Source organism: Scyliorhinus torazame, chromosome 22 (genome assembly GCF_047496885.1).
Source record: "Scyliorhinus torazame isolate Kashiwa2021f chromosome 22, sScyTor2.1, whole genome shotgun sequence".
Taxonomy (NCBI): Eukaryota; Metazoa; Chordata; class Chondrichthyes; order Carcharhiniformes; family Scyliorhinidae; genus Scyliorhinus; species Scyliorhinus torazame.
In genome coordinates, this window is record NC_092728.1 from 69,443,017 (window position 1) to 69,467,305 (window position 24,289).

General features: G+C 49.2%; 1 protein-coding gene across 1 annotated transcript in view; it reads right to left on the bottom strand.

Annotated features, from left to right (window-relative positions):
- The window catches only part of LOC140398823 (lysophosphatidic acid receptor 6-like), a 40,900-nt gene extending 16,848 nt beyond the window's left edge, over positions 1 to 24,052 (bottom strand). The window contains exon 1 of the mRNA XM_072487783.1: positions 23,969 to 24,052. The gene's annotated coding sequence lies outside the window, so the exon portion shown is untranslated. The remainder of the gene's footprint in view (positions 1 to 23,968) is intronic.
- Between the last annotated feature and the right edge of the window lie 237 nt (positions 24,053 to 24,289).

Sequence of the window (24,289 nt, forward strand, 5' to 3'; positions counted from 1 at the left end):
CCGAGGGTAATGAGGGGGTTCCTACAACGTGGCAGGGACAGGGGAGGATTGGCGCTACTGAATTTGGGCGACTACTATTGGGCCGCCAATGTGGCGATGATTCGTAAATGGATGATGGAGGGAGAGGGAGCAGCGTGGAAAAGACTGGAGAGAAAGTCCTGTAAAGGGAAGAGCTTAGAGGTGCTGGTGACGGCGCCGCTACTGTTCTCATCAAAAAGGTTTACCACGAACCCGGTGGTGGCGGCAACATTGAATATCTGGGGACAATGGAGGTGACAGAGAGGTGTGCGGGGAGCCCTGGTGGGGTCCCCAATCAGGAACAACCATAGGTTTGCCCCAGGAAGAATGGATGGAGGATTTCAGAGCTGGCACCAGTTGGGAATTAGGAGGGTGGGAGATTTATTTATGGATGGGACGTTTGCGAGCTTGGGAGCATTGGAGGAAAAGTATAAGTTGCCCCGGGGAAACTTCCTTGGATATATGCAGGTGAGGGCGTTCACTAGACAACAGGTGAGGGAATTTCCGCTGCTCCCGGTACAGGGGATTCAGGACAGAGTGCTTTCGGGGGTGTGGGTCGGAGAGGGCAAGGTGTCAGAGATATACCGAGAGATGAGGGAAGAGGGGGAGGAGTTGGTGGGCGAACTAAAAGGAAAGTGGGAAGAAGAGCTAGGGGAGGAGATAGAGGAGGGTATGTGGGCTGATGCCCTAAGCAGGGTAAATTCCTCTTCCTCATGCGCCAGGCTTAGCCTGATTCAATTCAAGGTGCTACATAGAGCACACATAACGGGAGCAAGACTGAGCAGGTTCTTTGGAGTGGAGGACAAGTGTGGGAGGTGCGGCGGAAGCCCGGCAAACCACGCACATATGTTTTGGTCGTGCCCGGCACTGGAGGGGTATTCTAAGGTGGTGAAGGCCCGGGTCAAACCAGGCTGGGGGCTAGCTCTATTTGGAGTTGCGGATGAGCCGGGAGTGCAGGAGGCGAAAGAGGCCGACGTTGTGGCCTTTGCGTCCCTAGTAGCCCGGCGTAGGATTCTACTCATGTGGAAGGAGGCGAAACCCCCCGGACTGGAGGCCTGGGTAAACGATATGGCGAGGTTCATAAAACTGGAGCGGATAAAGTTTGCCCTGAGAAGATCGGCTCAAGGGTTCACCAGGCAGTGGCAGCCATTCCACGACTACCTAGAGGAACGTTAGAAGGAAGACAGATGACCAGCAGCAGCAACCCAGGGGGAAGGGGGGGGGGTGGAAGTTTTAGCTTATGGTAAATGATTAGATTACCATGTTGATTAGCCATTTGTTTATTGTTAAACTTTCTTTACTGTTATGTTTGTTCTGTAAGGGGAAAAAATTTTTGATCGAAAAAATTTCAATAAAACATATTTAAAAAAAAAAGTTTTGGTCTCCTGATCTAAGAAAGGATATACTGGCCATAGAGGGAGTGCAGTGAAGGTTCACTAGACTGATTCCTGGGAAAGCAGGATTGTTGTTAAAGACCCCAAGGTGTATGTGTAGAGCACGGGAGTATGGTGTTGAGATCGGGCATCAGCCATGATCATATTGAATGGTGGAGCAAGGTCAAAGGTCCAGGTGACCTACTCCTGCTCCTATTTCTTATATTTCTATGTCAGGTGTCATTTGGAATTGTTAAAAGTAGGGATAAATGCGTATAAAAAGTACTTCAATGCATTACTGTCAAGCTCATTGAAACTTGCTAAAGGTAGATTTCAGTACTGTCAGGAGGATCTGTCAGACTGTCAAGAAGGCAGGTCAAGACTAATTGTCACAGGGAGTTGTTGAGGCATTTACAAGTCCCACCCTTTAAATGTTTGGAAGAAAATGTCTTGAGTGTTAAAATGTTTGTCTGCTGTGGATACCGGGGGCATTGTTTGACATGATGGGGATGGGTTTTAAGGGGTGGGTGGATACGGGAATGAGGTGGCATTGAGGGTATGGGGGAAGCCTGAGGTGGCATGGAACACATGAGGGGCTATGGATGGTGGGTACAGGGAATGACGTGGCACAGGTTGGTATGGGGAGGACTTGGGGAGCAAGTGTGGTGGGGGTGAGAGGGGAGGATTAGAGGGCTTTTTGACAGTGCCAGAACCCTGAGGCAGTCCTTCCGGCCAGCCTGCCTCCGCTCCTGCTAGCTGGTGCACTTGTTCTGGGATGTGGAGAGGCACAGCCAACTCGTATTTCATCCTGCTCCCCCAAAACGAAAATTCCAACTCTTGGCCACTTTTACCCGGGTCGGTTTTCCGGAGACGGGAAATGTTATGAATCTACACTCCCGACGTGGGTGTAAATATCCAGGCCATGGTCTCTGCTCCAACCACCATTATAAGTACAACCTCGTAATTCTCTACGTATAGTGGTGTCTCCTTCTCACTTTCCTAAATCTCTTACATTTGTTTTTTCAATCTGTTGCCCCACTCTTTTCTCTGAATCACAAGGTTCCCGGTTCATGTACCCTGCAGGGCTTGAGCACGAAAATTAAGGCTGATACTATAGTGCACTACTGAGGGAGCGCTGCAGTGTTAGAGGTGCCACTTTTCAGATGGAATATTAAACCGAGGCTCGATTTTCCTTCTCAGGTGAATGTAAAAGCTACCACGGTACTATTACAAAGAAGAAGAGAGAAGTTGCCTCCAGTGTCCTCGTCCCAAATTTCATTCCTCATTCAACATGACAGAGAGCAGATTATCTGGTCATTTGTCACATTGCTGTACTGAGTGCAAATTAGCAGCCACCTTTCCACCTTTACAACAGTGACCACACTACTGTAAAGACCTTGGCGACATCCATTGGCAATGAAAGACGCTATATAAACGCAAGCCTATCTTTCTTCTCTCATTCTAGACTCTCCACTAGTGAAATAGTTTATTTCTACGTGTCTGATCCCTCCATTGTTTGAAATGCCTCTATCAAGTAACCTTTTCTGTTAGAATGAAAGTATTTGTTGATGCCAGACAACAACTCGGTGATTTGGAATTGTATCCTCGTCTCAACTTTCCTCCGATTGTGTTGAGACCAACTCTGAACAAAGATCTTATATAGATTTACTATCATTTCTCAACCTTCATGTTCTATACCTCTTCCAATAAAACAAACCATTTTGCATTTTTAAAATAATCTTTTCTACCAGCTGCTAGTTTTAACGTTTTGTGAATTGGAACTTCCAAATCCCTCTGCTCATCACCATCATCAAAGCTTCCCTTCAAAGTACAGTTACTTTTATATTTTTGGACCAAAATGGGGCGTCTCATTTTGCTGACGTTAAATTCCATCTGTTTCTTGCTAGCCTGCCCAACCTTCGATCTCAATATCCCTCTTGCCTTCAATCATTTAATCAGCTTCCCATTCTGGTGTGGTCTGCAAATCCAGACAACACTTCCTTTATTCGTTCATCGGATCTGGGCTTCGCTGGCTGGGCCAACATTTGTTGCCCATCCCTGAGGACATTTAAGAGTCAACCACATTGCTGTCTGGGATCACATGTAGGACAGACCAGGTAAGGACGACAGATTTCCTTCCCTAAAGGATATTAATGAACCACATGGGTTTTTACAACAATCGATAATGGTTTTATGGTCACCATAATGTCATTCCTCCCAAGGTCAATATCCGAATCATTGAAGGACACAGTGCAAAAAGTTGAACCAGAACAGAGGGGGAGACAGTCGGCAACCTGGCATTGTCACTGGATCAGTTACAATTCAGAGACCATGGGGCACTGCCTGAGGAGCACAGGTTCCAACCTCACCGCAGTAGATAGTGAAATCTGATTTCAATAAAAATCTGTAATTAAGAGTCTAATGACGACCATGAAACCACTGTCAATTGTCTTAAAAACTCATCAGGTTGCCCTTTAGGGATGGAAATCTACCACCCTTGTCTGGTCAGGCCTACATGTGACTCCAGACCCACAGCAATTCAATTGACACCGAAATGGCCTCGCAAGTCACGAAGTTCAAGGGCAATTAGGGATGGGTAGTAAATACAGGACCAGCCGGTGACACCCACACCCAATGAATAGAAATTGAAAAGTTATTTTGCAGATAATTAACATATTTGAATAACTTTACACAAACGCCCGTAACCAGAGTTGGAAAATAGTGAGTGACCCTGAAGTACGTTGAATCTGAAAATAGGAAGCTGTATTACACACATTAACAATTGAAATGTATATCTCAATATTATTCTGTACTGCCAATTTGCTTCAATTTAGTAAATCTAAATGAAAGGGCTTTATTGCACTGCTTTTGTAGCAATGTTAATGAATACGTTCAGACCTGTCCTCATATTACTTCCCACTTCAGCACGCTCATGCCGGGCATCATTTGATAAAGTGATAAGCTTTAGTTCATCTTGTAGTTCACTTTCACAGCAAATGTCAACATTCAATATCTAACATACAGATCATCACCTTTCAGCTAATGACTCACTGCAAAAAAAGTCTGCATCAACAGCAGAACAGCTTTCTTGACTCGAGTCTTTGCTTATGGCTTCGCAGTTATTCATACGTTGTAACCAAGTGCGAGTCTTGAATGTGAGCTGCGGTGTTGCCTGGTGCTCTTATATATGAAATGGTGTTGTGTGGGTGGACTATGGGGGAACACAAGTGGCCAATTGTGACTCAGTTACAGAGTTGGTCCCGAAATAAACACCTAGTTGCAAAGATCTGCATAAAGTGGTCTGTGTCCAGTATGTGTCTGAGGCTTACACCTGCTGCCTCTTCAATTAGATCTGCTTCCATATTCTGGTTTGAGTGGACTTCAAGGCCTTGTAATAATAATAATCACTTATTATCACAAGTAGGCTTCAATGAAGTTACTGTGAAAAGCCCCTCGCCTTGTACAAGCCTTATACAAGCAGGATCACCCAACTTCATTGAATCATAAATAGAACCCCTACAGCCTCCAGTGCAGAAAGAGACAATTCGGCCCATCGAGTCTGTACCAACTCTTCAAATGAACACCCTACCCAGGCCCAATCCCCCCATCCTATGACCCCACCTTAAGGGGCAATTTAGCATGGCCAATTACTTCATCTGCACATCTTTGGACTGTGGGTGGAAACCGGAGCACCCGGAGGAAACCCATGCAGACACGGGAGAACGTGCAAACTCCACACAGTTACCCAATGCCGGAATTAAACCTGGGACCCTGGCGCTGTGAGGCAGTAGTGCTAAGCACTGTGCCACCGTGCTTTCATATTTCCTGTGGTGTTTCTGTAGGACCATTTTCAGGAGGCTGTTGTGATGTTGACACTCCAATTTCACCCAGCACGAAGCTGTTTTAACCGGTGTTTCAGGACAGGCAGCTGATGTGGTCGATTATGAAGCAAAAGAGGCCACGCATTTTGCATTCAGGAGACCAGACCATTGAGATAGAAGTAACTTTATTGCCATCATACATTTGCTAATAATCCCATTTGGTGTTATTACTGGACAGGAAGATTCCAGAATGGAACCCTGACTCAAAGGAATGTAACTTCTACTTTATTTCAAGCAACGTGGAGTATCAGAGTTACAAGACAGCTAATTTAACAAGAAAAAGAACATTTAATAATCATGAAAGGTGGAATTTTCCCACATTTTTTCTCGTCGCCAGCTGCGCCCCTTCACACACACCCATCACACCTTCACTGTGAGAGGGCAACACGGTAGCACAGTGATTAGCACAGTTGCTTCACAGTTCCAGGGTCCCAGGTTCGATTCCTGGCTTGGGTCACTGTGTGGAGTCTGCACGTTCTCCCTGTGTCTGTGTGGGTTTCCTTCCCGGGTGCTCCGGTTTCCTCCCACAGTCCAAAGATGTGCAGGTTAGGTGGATTGGCCATGCTAAATTAGCCTTAATATCCAAAAAGGTGGGATGGGGTTACTGGGTTACGGGGCTAGGGCGGAGGTGTGGGCTTCTGTAGGATGCCGGTGTAGACTCGATGGGCCGAATGGCCTCCTTCTACACTGTAAATTCTCTGATTCCCTGATTCTATGACACTTCAGCCACGAGGAACTGAACGTTGTGTTTGCGCTCGCAGCACAGTAGAACCCCCCCCCCCCCACCAGGCAAGCAACAGGCATACAACAACACCCCGAGGTGAGGGAGAGGCTCGGCGGCCATGGCGGCCATAGCGAAGACACAACGTGGATGAGGCAGGCTAACTTGAAGCTCCCAGGCGAGTGAGGTGAGTGAGAATGGGAGAGTGTGAGGAGTGAGGGGAGTCTGTGAGGGGATGGCGGAGGAGGGAAAGAGTGTGAGGGTGTGGGAGGAAGGGAGAGTGTGTGAGGGGGTTGGGTTGCAGCTTTGCAGGGAGGGAGAGCGTTTGAGGGTCGGGTTGCATGGAGGGAAAGCTTCTGATGGGGTTGCAGGGTCCACGGGGAGGGTGATTTTGTGAATTTGCGAGGGATGAATAGGCAGGAGGAGAATCGAGTGAGTGTTGTTTGAATTCCATGATCAGAATCTCATCCTCATAATAAAAAGATGAATCCCATTTTTGTAAAGCATGAACCTAACTGAGGAAAGGCCTGCACTTTCAGACATTTTATTGTCTGCCTAAAATCAAGGTCAGTTTCTTTCTCAATATGAAGCAACACTATCAATCTGGCTGTCAAAAACACAGAAAATTGAAGGAGAGGAAAGAGGGCGAACCTGGGCTCTGAAATGGTAACAGAACTACAAGATATTCTGTTGAAATGAGGGGAGAAATCTTCCCTGAACACATTGCCTTAACGCCAAAATATGTTCCACTGGGTATGATAGAATATTTTGTACTAAATAAACCAGAAAACAAAGGTATCATGGGAAATTTGAGAAAAAGGTTTGAGGTTGGAGGCGAAAGCTGGTTAGAAATCTTCATGAGTCCCATTTTCTGAGGGTGAAGAGAAATGGGATGATGGAAATTAGAAATTGGTTGACTTATTTCCCGAAACATCGAAGGCAGACTACTGTTATGTTTCCAAAATACTCCCTGACCGTATTAAAGGGAAACAGGTATTCACCGCTGGGTGCTCTAACTGGAGAGATGTTGGGAGAGATAGTACTGATGTTGAAACTTCCAGAGCTCAAATTAAAACTATCTGTGAGTTTGTTCAAACATTTTGGGCGAGATTCTTCACTCCCGCGCCGGTTGGGAGAATCGCCTGGGCCGCCAATATTTCCCGGGATGCCGGTCCGACGCCCTCCCGCAATTCTCCCAAGCGGCGGGAACGGCCCCGTTGCGTTCCGCGGGCTGCAGGCCGGGGAATTGCCGGAGACACCCAAAATGGCGACTCTCCGGCACCCCCGCTATTCTCAGGCCCGGATGGGCTGAGCGGCCAGGCCAAAACGGCGGGTTCCCCCCGGCGCCGTCCACACCTGGTCGCTGCCGTCGGGAACAGCGCGGGAGCGCTGGGGGGGGCGGCCTGCCGGGGGGGGGGGGAGGGATCCTACACTGGGGGTACCTCAAATGTGGCATGGCCCACGATCGGTGCACACCATCGTCGGGCCGTCCTCTCTGAAGGAGGACCTCCTTCCTTCCGCGGCCCCGCAAGATCCATCTGCCATCTTTTGCGGGGCGGACTCAGAGAGGACGGCAACCACGCATGCGCGGGTGATGCCAGTTATGCGGCGCCGGCCGCGTCATCAATGCGGTGCCGCCTTTACGCAGCGACAAGGCCTGGCGCGTGTAAATGACGCGGCCCCGATCCTAGGCCATTGTCGGGGCCAGGGCCGGTCGGGATCAGGGCCTTCACGACGGTGTGGGCACTTCGGCGCGGGAGTGGAGAATCCCGCCCGTTATTTATCTGGAAGAATTGATTCTGTGGTAGCGGTTCAGTGTGAAAAGGAGTGTTCTTATTGGAGGAATTGCTGAGATGTGTTGTAGCCACAGTCAAACTGCTGTCTTCTAAGAGTACATGATAAGTCATCATTGTCAAATTAAAGAGGTAATTTTTTAACCTGCCTTGAATATCTCAGTGAATTTGAGAAGATTCTCAAAGAGCATTTGAAAAGTTATCAATATCGTCGCTTAAGGAGACCAACACTTTAACGCACCAAACCCACAATGAGTTCATCGCTATAATGTTAGACCGTCTCAGAAACAAGTTCACGAATGAAATATAAGGGCCGGGATTCTCCCCTACCCGGCGGGATGGGGGGGACCGGCGGGATGGAGTGGCGGGAACCACTCCAGCGTCGTGCTGCCCCAAAGGACTGGAGGAGGCTCACGTGGTTCACGCCGCACGGCGTGACGGCTCATAAGACGCGCTGCTCCCCCACCCGACCAGAAGACCCGACCGGGTGGCCGCCCGCCGCTCATCCCCGAGGTTCCAGTCCCGCGACATTGAGGCGCTCCTGGACGCGGTGGAGCAGAGGAGGGAGGTCCTGCATCCCGGACACGGCCGCAGAGTTGCCCCACGCCACAGCCAGCGTCTGTGGAGGGAGGTGGCAGAGGCCATCAGCGCTGTGGCCCTGACACCACGGACAGGCACCCAGTGCCACAAGAAGGTAAACGACCTTGTCAGGGCAGCCAGGGTGAGTCCCCCCTCCCTGCCCGATATCCATATCCCCCCTCCCCCATATCCCCCACCCCCATATCCTCCATATCCCCCATATCCCCCTCCCCATATCCCCCCTCTCCCATATCCCCCATATCCCCCCTCCCCCATATCCCCCCTCCCCCATATCCCCCCTCCCCCATATCCCCCTCCCCCATATCCCCCTCCCCCATATCCCCCTCCCCCATATCCCCCATATCCCCCCTTCCCCATATCCCCCCTTCCCCATATCCCCCCTCCCCATATCCCCCCTCCCCATATCCCCCCTCATATCCCCCATCCCCCATATCCCCCTCCCCCTATCCCCTCTCCCCATATCCCCCCTCCCCATCCACCATATCCCCCTCCCCATATCCCCCCTCCCCATATCCCCCTCCCCCATATCCCCCCTCCCCCATATCCCCCCTCCCCCATATCCCCCTCCCCCATATCCCCCATATCCTCCCTCCCCATATCACCCAGCCCCCATATCCCCCCTCTTCCATTTCCCCCCTCCCCCCTATCCCCCATATCCCCAAGTGAATCCAGCCCGAACCTTAACCTTTGCAATACACGCGCAACCGATGGCGTGCATTCATATACCTGTCTAACACTGTTGCCTTTTACCCCTGCCATCCCCCCCCACAGGAGAAGCACGCACACAACACCAGGAGCATGTGAGGACTGGAGGAGGCCCACCTGATGAGAGGCCACTGACCGAACATGAGGAAAGGGCCCTGGAACTGGCTGGCGGACCTGAGGACCAGAAGGTTGCTGATGCAGGGGTCGGGGGCCCACCAGCAAGTGAGCCACCGACAGCCCGTACCCCCTCTCCCATATCCCCCATATCCCCCCTCCCCCATATCCCCCCTCCCCCATATCACCTGATCACAGCCTGCGTGTCTAACCATGCATGCTCCATTGTGTATCGCAGGAGCAAACGTCGAGGCACCCATCCCCGCAGATGCAGACCGCCCGCATGATGCCCCTCGGAGGCCACGGGAGACGGAGTGACCTGGAGCAACAGGGAGACGACGCCCCCGTCTCATGCGGGTGCGGCGATGCAGGCATGTGCCACCCAGTGACGAGAGGGGCAGCCACAGGCCCCCGTCACAGCCGAGCCAGGACACCACTACCCAGGACACCCCTACCCAGGAAACTGAAATACATGACAGTGACACAGATTGGATGGGCGGAGACGAACCCCCACCCCAAAGTGCCACGGACTCAGAGTCGGACGATGCGCACGACACAACGCCACTGCTGTCACCAACACCCTCCACCATCGCAGAGACGCTCACCTCGGTTGGGCACTTTAGTGATGAGGCGTCTGGTACACTCACTGGTGGTCACAACACAGCCGTCCTGGTACAGCAGGTGGAGGTAGGAGCAGCAGAGGGGCCGGGCGGTGGGAGGGCAGCCTGGCGCATGCGAACATCAGCCGCCCGGATGGATCCCGGGTTCCTGGAGTTACCACACCCACCCATAGGTCCGATGCAACCACCGAACCTGAGACGAGCGAAGAGGGTGACGGCCAGCTTGCGGCAGCTGCAGTCGTAGGTGGAGGAGTCCACCCGCGTCCAGGAGCTGGCAGTGGTGCCGGTCATGCGTGCCACCCAGGCCGACACCGCACGGGTGGCGTCCGCGGTGGAGGCAATGGGTGCGACGGTGTCAGACATGGGGAGCGGTTTGCGAAGCCTGGGGCTTTCCGTGCAGGCGGCGTCTGTGGCCCAGGACATGGCTGCCCTCTCACAGGAGGCCATGAGCTAGCGCCAGCGGCAGATGGCAGAGGGGCTCAACTCCGTGGCACAGTCTCTGAAGGCCATGGCCCAGTCTCTGCAGGCCATGGCCCAGTCTCAGCAGTCCGTAGCCCAATCTCTGCAGGCCATGGCCCAGTCTCAGCAGGCCATGGCCCAGTCTCAGCAGGCCATCGCTGAGGCATTGGCGCCATTGCCCATGTGAGAGTCGGCATCGCACAGTCACAGACAGGGATTGCCAACCCCCTGAGCTCCATGGCTGCAAACCTGCAGACCCCTGTCGATACCAGCACAGGCCTCCAGGACTGGCAGCGGCAGATGTCGGGGGGGCGTCGGATGGCCAGTCCGTTCGCATCCCCCACCCATGTAGAGGCCTGGGGGCCATCGGGCACCCCGAGGGAGGAGGAGGTGCTGGGGCCCGTTCCGGGTCCCATTGTAGGGGAGGTCCCGGAACACCTCAACACCTCGGGCTCCCCCCCTTCCGTCCAAGGTGCATCGGGTGGGCAACGGGCAGGACAGGCTGGCAGCTCGCCATCCCAGTCGCCCGTGCCGCAGCCTGGCTCATCTAGGCCAGGACGCCCAAGGAAACGGCCGCCAAAGGGATCCCGTGTCAGAGGGCAGGAATCACAGGAGTCCACCTCCAGTTCTGCTGTACCGTCTGGGGAACCACCTAGGCGTAGTCAAAGGGCCCGTAAGGCCAAACAATTAGACACTGAGTAAGTTGGCACGGGTGCAGGGCACAGATGAGTTTTAGGGGCTAGGGCACGTGCATGAACTCCTTTCGTTATTAAAGTCAATGTTGCACCTACAGAATCTGCCTTTGTGCTCTGTCCAAAGCGTGCGGGGGTTGTCATGTACGTTGAGCGCAAGTGTGTGTGTGAGGGGTGGTCTTACCTCAGCCCCAGGTGATTCTGCCCCCTTCCCCCTGGGCCGCCATCAACATGCCCCCGGGCAGAGGACAGGACCGCGCGCTGCAGTGTCACAGCCGCATGCAGGGATGGTCCGGGTGGATGGTGGTACGGTGATGCATGTGAACCTTGAAATTAGCATGTCAACTTCATCCTTAAATAGCACCGCCAAATCCCCCAGCTCTCAAGGGCTGCAATTTGACCAAGCCTTCCGATTTGAACAGGCAGGCATCCGTACTTTAACCCCTGACAGCCTGGCCTCCATAAGCAGCGGCTTTGAGCTTCCAGACATCTCATGGCCTCTGGCTTCACAGTGTTGCCTGAGTACGGGGATCATTCCTACCCCACTCATCCCCCCCCCCCCCGTCCTCCCGTCCGGGCGGTTCTGCAGCCCTCATGAGTCTGTGAATCACTCTTTTTCAGAGTCCCTCACTCTGTCCGGGCAGCCTGGCATCTCATTGGACTCCAATCATTGACCTCACATGCTGACCCTGATCATCTGCTCCCACCCACCTTCCAGCTGCCACTCTGGAAGGGAAATCCCTCAGTGGTGCTATCACAGCAAGGAGGACATGGGAGGTGATGCTGCAAACCAGTCGCCAGACAGACCCCATTAAATTAGAGGCTCACAGAATGAAGGGTCGCTAAGGCCTGAGAGCAATCCTTCCCCCGAGATGCTGCAACTGAATGCCCCCCCCCCCCCCCCTTCCCCCAGACCCAGAGTTTCACTTATATGGATCCCCCACATCCTCTCCATGTCCCCTCTGCAATTGGCACCAGGAAGGTGATGACAACCTGAGCACTCACCTCCGATTGCCCCTTTGAAGGCGAGATGTCAGGTGTTTGTTTTTATACAGCTGTTATTACACCAACACCTAATGAATATTCAGTAAGGGGGAAATTCCCGCCGGGAGGACTCGCTAATAAGATGCTAATGTACTTAAATGAGGCTCCCGACTGCTATGTATGAGGGAATACACTACTGCTGGTTATGCGTCACATGATGTGTAGTGAGTGTTTGCGGGACTTTGCACAGATCACCGTCTTGATTGTATGAGCATCATCTCTTAATAAACCTCTCATCGTGTGTTACAGGAATCCAGAGTGTGGGCATCTCCATAGCTTTTCTCTTTGCGGTAACAAAGAAATATAACAGAAGATAAAACTGGCGATGAGGACTGATGATGGCAAAAAAAAATTTGCTCGAAAGAAGATTTTCAACAACTAATTGTGGGGCGGCATCGGGAGCAATAGAGGAATCTCGGGACCGGACTCACACACAAACAGACGTTGGGCAAAGCACTGTCGCCGAGGCAGAAGGTATAAACAAATTTCAACAGCAACTGTGAGCAGGAAGACCGACAGTTGGGGAAGGCTTGCTTGCATTGAAGTGAGTGGGGTCTGGGCTGCTGGGGCCACACACATGGCAAATCTAAACAGACTGTGGGGAATGGGGATTTCAAAGTCTGCCGACTCTGCAAGGGCCACTACTTGGGGGGGAGAAAAGTCAAAAAATAGCCAGGCAAAAAGTGGAGAGATTTTCTAGTTGCTTGTTCAAGGGATTGTTTATGTCATAATGTTCAACACAGTGGGAAAGGAGGAATACGCTAAATGGTGAGAAAAACATGCGCCTTGGACGCATTTGATGAGGATTATGAAACATGGAATTCATATGAGGAAAGATTCCAATTGTTTCCAATTGCTAATCAGACACTGCAGGACCTAAAGGTCGCAACATATCTCAGCTCAGTTGCCTGTAAACAATTTAGGCTGCTTCATTACCCTGCAAAACCAGGAGACAAGTCCTTCAGTGAATTACTGAAAAACTTAGAGGGACATTTATCTTATAAACCGTTATTAAATGCAGAAAGGTTTTGGTGCTACTAGTTTGTAGCATCCTTAAGAAGGTTAGCTAGATATTGTGAATTTGGTACAATACTTGATGATACTCTTCATGGTAGGCTCGTTTGTGGACTCTGCAGTGATGCTCTTCAGAGGAACTGCGAACTGTAAGTGATGTAACTCTGAAAGCTGCTGTGGAGGTTGACACATCTATGGAGCTGGCAACAAGAGAAGCTTCACCGATAGGGGCAGGATTCTCAGACCCCCCCCCCCCCCCCCCCCCCCGCCGGGTTGGAGAATCGCCGGGGGGCGGCATGAATCCCGCCCCGCCACTCCGACGACGGCTGCCAAATTCACCGGTGTCGTTTTGCGTATCTTTGGATTGCAATTAAGTCACAGGTTACACTATTCAAGAGCGAGATAAACAAAATGTTGACTAACTTTCTTCTGGTCATGCTTGACTTATAACAGCATACGTCTTCAATCCCGATAGGGGGCAGGATTCTCCGGGCCACGGTGGGCCGAGCGGCCGCCCGTTTTTGGCCAGTCCCGCCGGCGTGCATTAGACCAGGTCCATACCGGCAGGACCTGGCTTTGAGGGCGGCCTGCGGAGTCCTCGGTGGAGGCGCGGGGGGAGCCGACCCCGGGGGGCCCCCATGGTGGCCAGGCCCGCGATCGGGGCCCATCAATCTGTGGGCGGGCCTGTGCCGTGGGGGCACTCTTTCCCTCCGAGCCGGCCTCTGCAAAGCTCCGCGATGGCCGGCGCGGAGAAGAAACCCCCCCATGCATGTTCAGGAAACACGCCAGCGGATCTGCGCATGTGCCAGAACACGCTGGCGATCCTGCACATGCGCCAACTCGCGCTGGCCAGCGGTGGCCATTCGGCGCTTGTTGGCACGGCGCCAACCACTCCAGCGCCGGCCTAGCCCCCGGAGGTGCAGAGGATTCCGCACCTTCTTGGCGGCCCGACGCCGGAGTGGTTCACACCACTCCTTGGCACCGGTATGGCCCGCCCCGCCAATTCCCGGAGAATCCCGCCCAGGGGCTGGAGCGAAGATCCACAAAATGGATACCTCATGGAACAAGGCGGCAAAGGTGCAACCATGTCACCATTGTACACAGGTTGGACACACAACAGGAGGAATGCTGGAGTAAATCGATCACATCCACGTACTGTGGCAAGAAGGGCCACATTGCCAAGGACGTTGGGCTCAGAAAAACCTTTCTACACCAAGAAAGTGAGAGAAGGAAAGCACAGTCAAACAATTTGATCATGTCTACAAATTTGTGGATGATTTTCTCAAGATCACTCAAAAGACAATGAAACTGAGCTACTGCAAGAGCTTAAGGTGGGTGCTTTGTCAATGCAGGGAGATCAGCAACGTTATTGGACATATCCAAAACTTGAATAGCATGAAATTAAAATGGAAGTGGATAGGGGCGCAGCAGTACCATTAATACCCGAGCAATTTATCATCAAAAGCTGAGGCATCTGCCTTGAAAACCACCAAATGTGATCCTAAAGATGTGCACCGAAGAGGTTGTACCATTAAAAGGATGCATTATGGTGAAAGTAGAAGCAAATGGACAGACAGTGAACTTGCCTCTTCACATTGTGAAATGAAATGAAAATCGCTTATTGTCACAAGTAGGCTTCAAATGAAGTTACTGTGAAAAGCCCCTAGTCACCACATTCCGGCACCTGTTCAGGGAGGCTGGTATGGGAATTGAACCCTCGCTGCTGGCCTGCCTTGGTCTGCTTTAAAAGCCAGCGATTTAGCCCAGTGAGCTAAACCAGCCCATGGAAACTTCCCTGCTCTATTTGGCAGAGCTTGATTGGCATAAAAAGTTTTCAAAGGTTCACTGCAGTTGAGGTACCGAAAAATCAAGCCAGAATGCACATCCAAATGTCTCAAAGCTACAACTATACCGTACACCATCAGGCCTAAAGGTGAAGAATAACTAGAAAGATTGGTATGAACAGGAGTCATTGAACCTGTTGCTACAAGTCATTGGGTAACAATAGTTCCTGCATTAATGGCTCAGTGACAATTTGTGGAGAATTTAAAGCTTCTATTAACCCAGTTTTGGGCATAGATCATTATCCACTGCCGTTGATTGAAGACTTGTTTGCTAGAATTTCTGGAAATTCAGCAAATTTGAGGTTTCGCGGGCATATCTGCAGATGAATGCGGCTGCCAAATGACAGCTACAACTCACCATCATAACGCACAAAGGTCTGTTTCATTACAGAAGACTTCCTTGCGGAGTAGCTCTTTTTAAAAGATCCATAGACTAAATTCGAAGTGGGTTTAATGGAATGCAATGTTATTTAGATGACATACTCATCACCGTTTCGAGTGAACCAGAACAATTAGAGAATTTGGGAGCTGCCACTAAGCGTTTACAAAGCCATAACCTAAAATTTAAGAAGGAAAAGTATGACTTTTTCAAGTCGGCCATAAATTACCTTGGTCATAATATTGACAACGATGGCTTGCACAAGGAACCAAAGAAGATGTCAGCAATCTTAGAAGCACCACGTCCTCAAAATGTGACACAATTAAGGTCGTTTCTATTGATTGAACAATTATGATGGTTAGCAATAGGATTGAAGCCCTTACGCACTTTGCTATGAATCAAACAGGCATGGCGCTGGTCAGAAGAATGTGAGAATGCATACAACAAAGGGAAAGAAGCTTTACTGAAGTCAGAGCTGTTGGTTTGTTGTAATTGCAAGCTGAAGTTGCAACTTGCTTGCAATGCCTCACTCTATGAGGTTGGTGCACTCATCTCACACATTATGCCTTCAGCAGTGGAATGGCCGATAGAATTTGCTTCACGCACTCTTACTACCACAGAAATAAATTATGCTCAGCTAGATAAAGAAACTTTCAACAATATCCAATATCACAAGTCCAAGCAGCATGCAAATGCTGATGCTTCATCACGTATGCTGTTATAAGTCAAGCATGACCAGAAGAAAGTTAGTCAACATTTTGTTTATCTCGCTCTTGAATAGTGTAACCTGTGACTTAATTGCAATCCAAAGATATGCAAGAACCAATCCAGTGATGGCGAGGCAGATGAACTTGGTCCAAAAGGAGCGCTGTCAGACGTTGATAGGAAAAGTCCAGACCTCAAACCCTACATCATATGAAGACTTGAGTTGACAGTGGAATTCTATTGTGCGATTATTCCTCCATGCTTGCACAGTAGAGTGCTTGACCAACTGCACGAGGGACATCCTGATCTGGTAAGGATGAAGGAATTGGCTCACTGTTATTTTTGATGGCCAGGATTAGATACTGAAGTTGAAGAGAATGTTGGGCAATGCCAATCGCGTGTGAAACTAAGGAACATGCCATCAGCACTGTTGCTTCACAGCGCCAGGGACCCAGGTTCGATTCCCGGCTTGGATCACTGTCTGTGCGGAGTCTGCACGTTCTCCCAATGTCTGTGTCAACTTCCTCTGGGTGTTCCGGTTTCCCCCCACAGGTCTAAAGACATGCTCGTTAGCTGAATTGGATATCCTGAATTCTCCTTCAGTGTATACGAAAAGGCACCTGAGTGTGGCAACTGGGGGATTTTCATAGTAACTTCATTGCAGTGTTAATGTAAGCCTACTTGTGACACTAATAAGGATGATTATTATCATTACAACCATTACATCCAGGAAAATGGCCGACACAGCCATGGCAAAGAATACACATCGATTATGCTGGCCCATTAGACGGGCACATGTTCTTAGTGATTGTGGACGCACACGCGATATGGTTAGAAGTCGCTTTAGCGAAGTTAACGATGACTGAGCAGACAATTAAGAAACAAGAAGAAGTGTTTGCAAGAGTCGGAACACTGGACATGATAATGATACCCAGTTTACTTCAGTTTGAGGACTACTCGAAAGGGAATAATATACACCCTATCAAGTCAAGTCAGCTCCATATCATCCAGCAACAAATGGATTGGCTGCACGTTTTGTACAATCATGAAAGCATCGAAGGACCTGGAAATGTTATCAAGAAGAGTAAACAAATTTTGAATATCTTATTGGAACACTGTACATGCTACCACGCAAAGTTCATCGGCAATGCTGCTGTTCAAGAGGAAACTACAAACACAGTTTTATTTGTTAACTCCATCTGATACTTCAGAGATTGTCAAATGACAACAACACAAATTGCTCGGAGGGAGAGAATCTCTAAAAAATAGTATTCAACCAGGGAGAGAGGGAGTTAGCTAGGAATTACCACCAATGAGAAATGGGTACCAGTTACCTTCCGAGAAAAGACAGGTCCAATAACCACCATACAGACAGACGATGAAAGATTTTGCCGACGACATGCTGATCGTTACTTAATCAGTAAGTTTGTACAAACTTATCAAGGGTTCTACCTTTTGAAGATCTAGAGAGCTATACTTTGGAACAGAGACTAGAAACTGAGCGAGTTTACATTCTGTTTCTGAGGACTTTCTAATGCCTATAGTGACAGATACTGAAAGAACTACTCATGAAGTACCATCTACAGAAAGGAATGAGGACACTTCTGAGGTGGCAAGGAGCCAAGTTCAAGAACACTGAAAGCGACAAACATCCACCATGGAGACTGTCTTATATGTATAGAAATAATACATAAGGCGATCTGTTGTATGAATGTTAATCGTTGTCATTGCAATAATGAAGTAACGAGGGAGGGGTGCTGTGTATCCCAGAAGACATTCTTGCTGGTTTTGCATCACGTGATGTGTCATGAGTCTTTGCGCGGGTTTTGGACAGATCATCACCTTGATTGTATGAGCAACATCTCTCAGCCTGTTTTACAAGAATTCGGAGTGTGGGCACCTCCAGACCTGTACTCTTTGCGGCAACAAAGAAATATAACACCGGCCTTCTGTGGCAGGATTCTTGTTACCTCACCAGCAAGGGTCTGGAAAACCAGAAAACACGATCTCACCGGTGAGCGTTTTCCGATTCTCGCTGTATTTTGCACCCATGTTGCCGTTCTCATTGACAGCTAACATGGGCTGAAAATCGCTCCCGAAAAGTTTGATTCCGATATAACACCGAACCTTATGATTGCTTCAGGTATGTGGCTTGGCTGCAGCCAACCCCATCAACTCTTCTCTTCTAGAGTCGATTTCAGCGGGAGCGGTGCGCAAGTGATTTCTGGGAGGTAAGTGTATCCTTTAAAAACTCTTACCTTCACAGGAGCAGGCCAGTCGATTTCAGCGGGAGCGGCGCGCAAGTGATTTCTGGGAGGTAAGTGTATCCTTTAAAAACTCTTACCTTCACAGGAGCAGGCCAGTCGATTTCAGCGGCAGCGGTGCGCAAGTGATTTCAGGGAGGTAAGTGTATCCTTTTAAAAAAACACTTCTTTTCTGTTTTATTTTTTTCGACCCGCGGACTTCTGGGAAGACCCCCCCCCAACCAATAAATTCTGGTGGAGAGGAAACCCGAGACACTACACGTGTAGTGGCTCCCACCCGCCCTCCTCCTCTAACCTAATAATAAGACCCATTGGTGTGAGGTAAGTGCCATATTATATTATTATTATATTATATTATTAGCATTGTGCAGGTCAAGGTTCGGAGGGGGAGGAGCAGTCTCTGTCAGGGGGAGAACCTGAGAACATCTAAGACACTCAGAAGGTAAGAAGGTAAGTAAGTGATTTTTATTCATTTTTACTTTTATACCTTTTTCAAATTGTGTGTGTCGGGGGAAACTGAAGTGACATCACAGAAAAGCTGTGACCTGATTGGCTGGTTGGGAATCTACACTAAATTAAAAAAATTAAGCATTGGTAACTAATTAAACATAATTACTTAATTATAATTTAGAGGGGTATCTAAGCCAGAGATCGGAGAGTACTATATTTAGCTTTCACATTTCTATTAGAAATCTAGTGCTTGGAAACAGATAGTTAGCAGTAACTTTGAAATTAAAAAAAAAATACATTAAAAACATTTTTTTTTTTAAATTTTAATTTTAATTAATTGATGCAATGTCAGTTAGAGGGGTGCAGTGCTCTGACTGTGAGATGTGGCAGGTCCAGGAGGCTTCCAGCATCCCAGATGGCTTCATCTGCAGAACGTGCACCCAACTGGAGCTCCTCATGAACCGCATGGTTCGGTTGGAGCAGCAATTGGATGCACTTAGGAGCATGCAGGTGGCGGAAAGCGTCATAGATCGCTGTTATGTAAATGTGGTCACACCCAAGGTGCAGGCAGAGAAATGGGTGACCACCAGAAAGGGCAGGCAGTCAGTGCAGGAATCCCCTGTGGTTGTTCCCCTCTCGAACAGGTATACACCCCTTTGGATACTGTCGGGGGGGATAGCCTATCAGGGGAAAACAGCAGCAGCCAGAGCAGTGGCACCACGGCTGGCTCTGATGTTCAGAACGGAGGGTCAAAGCGCAGAAGAGCAATAGTAATAGGGGATTCTATAGTCAGGGGCACAGATAGGCGCTTCTGTGGACGTGAAAGAGACTCCAGGATGGTATGTTGCCTCCCTGGTGCCAGGGTCCAGGATGTCTGCAAACGGGTAGAGGGCATCCTGAAGGGGGAGGGCAAACAGGCAGAGGTCGTTGTACATATTGGTACTAATGACATAGGCAGGAAGGGGCATGAGGTCCTGCAGCAGGAGTTCAGGGAGCTAGGCAGAAAGTTAAAAGACAGGACCTCTAGGGTTGTAATCTCGGGATTACTCCCTGGGCCACGTGCCAGTGAGGCTAGAAATAGGAAGATAGAGCAGCTAAACACGTGGCTAAACAGCTGGTGTAGGAGGGAGGGTTTCCATTATCTGGACTACTGGGAGCTCTTCCGGGGCAGGTGTGACCTACATAAGAAGGACGGGTTGCATCTAAACCGGAGAGGCATAAATATCCTGGCCGCGAGGTTTGCTAGTGTCACACGGGAGGGTTTAAACTAGTATGGCAGGGGGGTGGGCACGGGAGCAATAGGTCAGAAGGTGAGAGCATTGAGGGAGAACTAGGGAATAGGGACAGTGGGGCTCTGAGGCAGAGCAGACAGGGAGAAGTTGCTGAACACAACGGGTCTGGTGGCCTGAAGTGCATATGTTTTAATGCAAGAAGTATTACGGGTAAGGCAGATGAACTTAGAGCTTGGATTAGTACTTGGAACTATGATGTTGTTGCCATTACAGAGACCTGGTTGAGGGAAGGGCAGGATTAGCAGCTAAACGTTCCAGGATTTAGATGTTTCAGGCGGGATAGAGGGGGATGTAAAAGGGGAGGCGGAGTTGCGCTACTGGTTCGGGAGAATATCACAGCTGTACTGCAGGAGGACACCTCAGAGGGCAGTGAGGCTATATGGGTAGAGATCAGGAATAAGAAGGGCGCAGTCACAATGTTGGGGGTTTACTACAGGCCTCCCAACAGCCAGCGGGAGATAGAGGAGCAGATAGGTAGACAGATTTTGGAAAAGAGTAAAAACAACAGGGTTGTGGTGATGGGAGACTTCAACTTCCCCAATATTGACTGGGACTCACTTAGTGCCAGGGGCTTAGACGGGGCGGAGTTTGTAAGGAGCATCCAGGAGGGCTTCTTAAAACAATATGTAGACAGTCCAACTAGGGAAGGGGCGGTACTGGACCTGGTATTGGGGAATGAGCCCGGCCAGGTGGTAGATGTTTCAGTAGGGGAGCATTTCGGTAACAGTGACCACAATTCAGTAAGTTTTAAAGTACTGGTGGACAAGGATAAGAGTGGTCCTAGGATGAATGTGCTAAATTGGGGGAAGGCTAATTATAACAATATTAGGCGGGAACTGAAGAACATAGATTGGGGCGGATGTTTGAGGGCAAATCAACATCTGACATGTGGGAGGCTTTCAAGTGGCAGTTGAAAGGAATTCAGGACCGGCATGTTCCTGTGAGAAGAAGGATAAATACGGCAATTTTCGGGAACCTTGGATAACGAGAGATATTGTAGGCCTCGTCAAAAAGAAAAAGGAGGCATCTGTCAGGGCTAAAAGGCTGGGAACAGACGAAGCCTGCGTGGAATATAAGGAAAGTAGGAAGGAACTTAAGCAAGGAGTCAGGAGGGCTAGAAGGGGTCACGAAAAGTCATTGGCAAATAGGATTAAGGAAAATCCCAAGGCTTTTTACACGTACATAAAAAGCAAGAGGGTAGCCAGGGAAAGGGTTGGCCCACTGAAGGATAGGCAAGGGAATCTATGTGTGGAGCCAGAGGAAATGGGCGAGGTACTAAATGAATACTTTGCATCAGTATTCACCAAAGAGAAGAAATTGGTAGATGTTGAGTCTGGAGAAGGGTGTGTAGATAGCCTGGGTCACATTGAGATCCAAAAAGACGAGGTGTTGGGTGTCATAAAAAATATTAAGGTAGATAAGTCCCCAGGGCCTGATGGGATCTACCCCAGAATACTGAAGGAGGCTGGAGAGGAAATTGCTGAGGCCTTGACAGAAATCTTTGGATCCTCACTGTCTTCAGGGGATGTCCCGGAGGACTGGAGAATAGCCAATGTTGTTCCTCTGTTTAAGAAGGGTAGCAAGGATAATCCTGGGAACTACAGGCCGGTGAGCCTTACTTCAGTGGTAGGGAAATTACTGGAGAGAATTCTTCAAGACAGGATCTACTCCCATTTGGAAGCAAATGAACGTATTAGTGAGAGGCAGCATGGTTTTGTGAAGGGGAGGTCGTGTCTCACTAACTTGATAGAGTTTTTTGAGGAGGTCACTAAGATGATTGATGCAGGTAGGGCAGTGGATGTTGTCTATATGGACTTCAGTAAGGCCTTTGACAAGGTCCCTCATGGTAGACTAGTACAAAAGGTGAAGTCACACGGGATCAGGGGTGAGCTGGCAAGGTGGATACAGAACTGGCTAGGTCATAGAAGGCAGAGAGTAGCAATGGAAGGACGCTTTTCTAATTGGAGGGCTGTGACCAGTGGTGTTCCACAGGGATCAGTGCTGGGACCTTTGCTCTTTGTAGTATATATAAATGATTTGGAGGAAAATGTAACTGGTCTGATTCGTAAGTTTGCAGACGACACAAAGGTTGGTGGAATTGCGGATAGCGATGAGGACTGTTAGAGGATACAGCAGGATTTAGATTGTTTGGAGACTTGGGCGGAGAGATGGCAGATGGAGTTTAATCCGGACAAATGTGAGGTAATGCATTTTGGAAGGTCTAATGCAGGTAGGGAATATACAGTGAATGGTAGAACCCTCAAGAGCATTGAAAGTCAAAGAGATCTAGGAGTACAGGTCCACAGGTCATTGAAAGGGGCAACACAGGTGGAGAAGGTGGTCAAGAAGGCATACGGCATGCTTGCCTTCATTGGCCGGGGCATTGAGTATAAGAATTGGCAAGTCATGTTACAGCTGTATAGAATCTTAGTTAGGCCACACTTGGAGTATAGTGTTCACTTCTGGTCGCCACACTACCAGAAGGATGTGGAGGCTTTAGAGAGGGTGCAGAAGAGATTTACCAGAATGTTGCCTGGTATGGAGGGCATTAGCTATGAGGAGCGGTTGAATAAACTCGGTTTGTTCTCAATGGAACGAAGGAGGTTGAGGGGAGACCTGATAGAGGTCTACAAAATTATGAGGGGCATAGACAGAGTGGATAGTCAGAGGCTTTTCCCCAGGGTAGAGGGGTCAATTACTAGGGGGCATAGGTTTAAGGTGAGAGGGGCAAGGTTTAGAGTAGGTGTACGAGGCAAGTTTTTTACGCAGAGGGTAGTGGGTGCCTGGAACTCGCTACCGGAGGAGGTGGTGGAAGCAGGGACGATAGTGACATTTAAGGGGCATCTTGACAAATACATGAATAGGATGGGAATAGAGGGATACGGACCCAGGAAGTGTAGAAGATTGTAGTTTAGTCGGGCAGCATGGTCGGCACTGGCTTGGAGGGCCGAAGGGCCTGTTCCTGTGCTGTACATTTCTTTGTTCTTTGTTTTTTCTTTGTTCCCAGGTCTGACTATGACTTCCATAAGCAGGAATCTGCTCCAAATGCAGTTCTTCTTTGATTCTCTTTACTTCAATATTCCTGGCTTTTGTTTTCCATTCCCTGGCTTCTAGAACTAACTGCCCTTTCTTGCTTCCAGCAGGTCTGTAAGAGCTGCCTTCTCTCTCACTACATAGCGCCAATTGCTATAAATCCAGTTAAAACTAAACGCAAAATGCCTTCCCAACTGAGAGGTGCCCCTGGTTACTTCGCAACGACTTTCCACTTCTCCCAGCTTGTTTACCTTTCATGCTCTCCAAGCACAATAGAAGCACCGTTTGAGCTGACCAAAACCCCACACTTACTTCTGGCATTAATCTAATTATGGGTTTACATTTCCTTACACTGCAACACTAAATTAATAATAATAATCTTCGTGATATTGAGTCACAAATAGGCTAACATTAACACTGCAATGAAGTTACTGTGAAAATCTCCTAGTCGCCACCCTTCGGCTACTGTTCGGGAACACTGAAGGAGAATTCAGAATGTCCAAATTAATTAACAAGCACATCTTTCGGGACTTGTGGGAGGAAACCGGAGCACCCGGCGGAAACCCACGCAGACACAGGGAGAACGTGCAAACTCCGCACATACAGTGGCCTATGCCGGGAATCGACCCTGGGACCCTGCCGCTTAAAACTATACCTTATTTCTAATATTTAACATTACGAATATTGCTCATCTAAAACTACCTCTGTTTTCCTGACACTAAACAATAGCATGCAAACTGGGTTGAGATTCTTATTCGTTTGTGATATTGTAACGATACAGGGAAATGGTTTACGCTTATTATTTTCGGCAAAAGGATGGGAGTCCTCTAAAACAACAGATTTAGGTGCTTGATGGAAATCATGAATACTTGAAATCATCCCTTTAGATGCATACCACTAACGCATCACAAACTTAGAACTGGATATGCTCCTGTAGCTGTAAAGGCAAAAATAAAACAGTACTTACAGCATAGGGTTTTTGTAGTTATCTGTCATAATGCCAGCAAAGTCAACAAGCCTGTGCGAAAGAACCCCAGGAAATGCAGTTAACGGAATCGTCATTCAGCTGTGCGAGCAAGTACAGAATATAACAATTAATTAGCACTACAAGGCTTGGAACCGTACCTCACTGGAACCAACAAACTGCAAGGCTAATCATGGCCCTCATTCCTTTTCTTTCGAAAAATAGTGTAAACATGCCTCTTAGTTGAAAGTCCCTCCGATCAAATATTTGCACTCATCTCTTCATGAGTACTGACACTTACAAAGGTCCTACGATCACTTCATT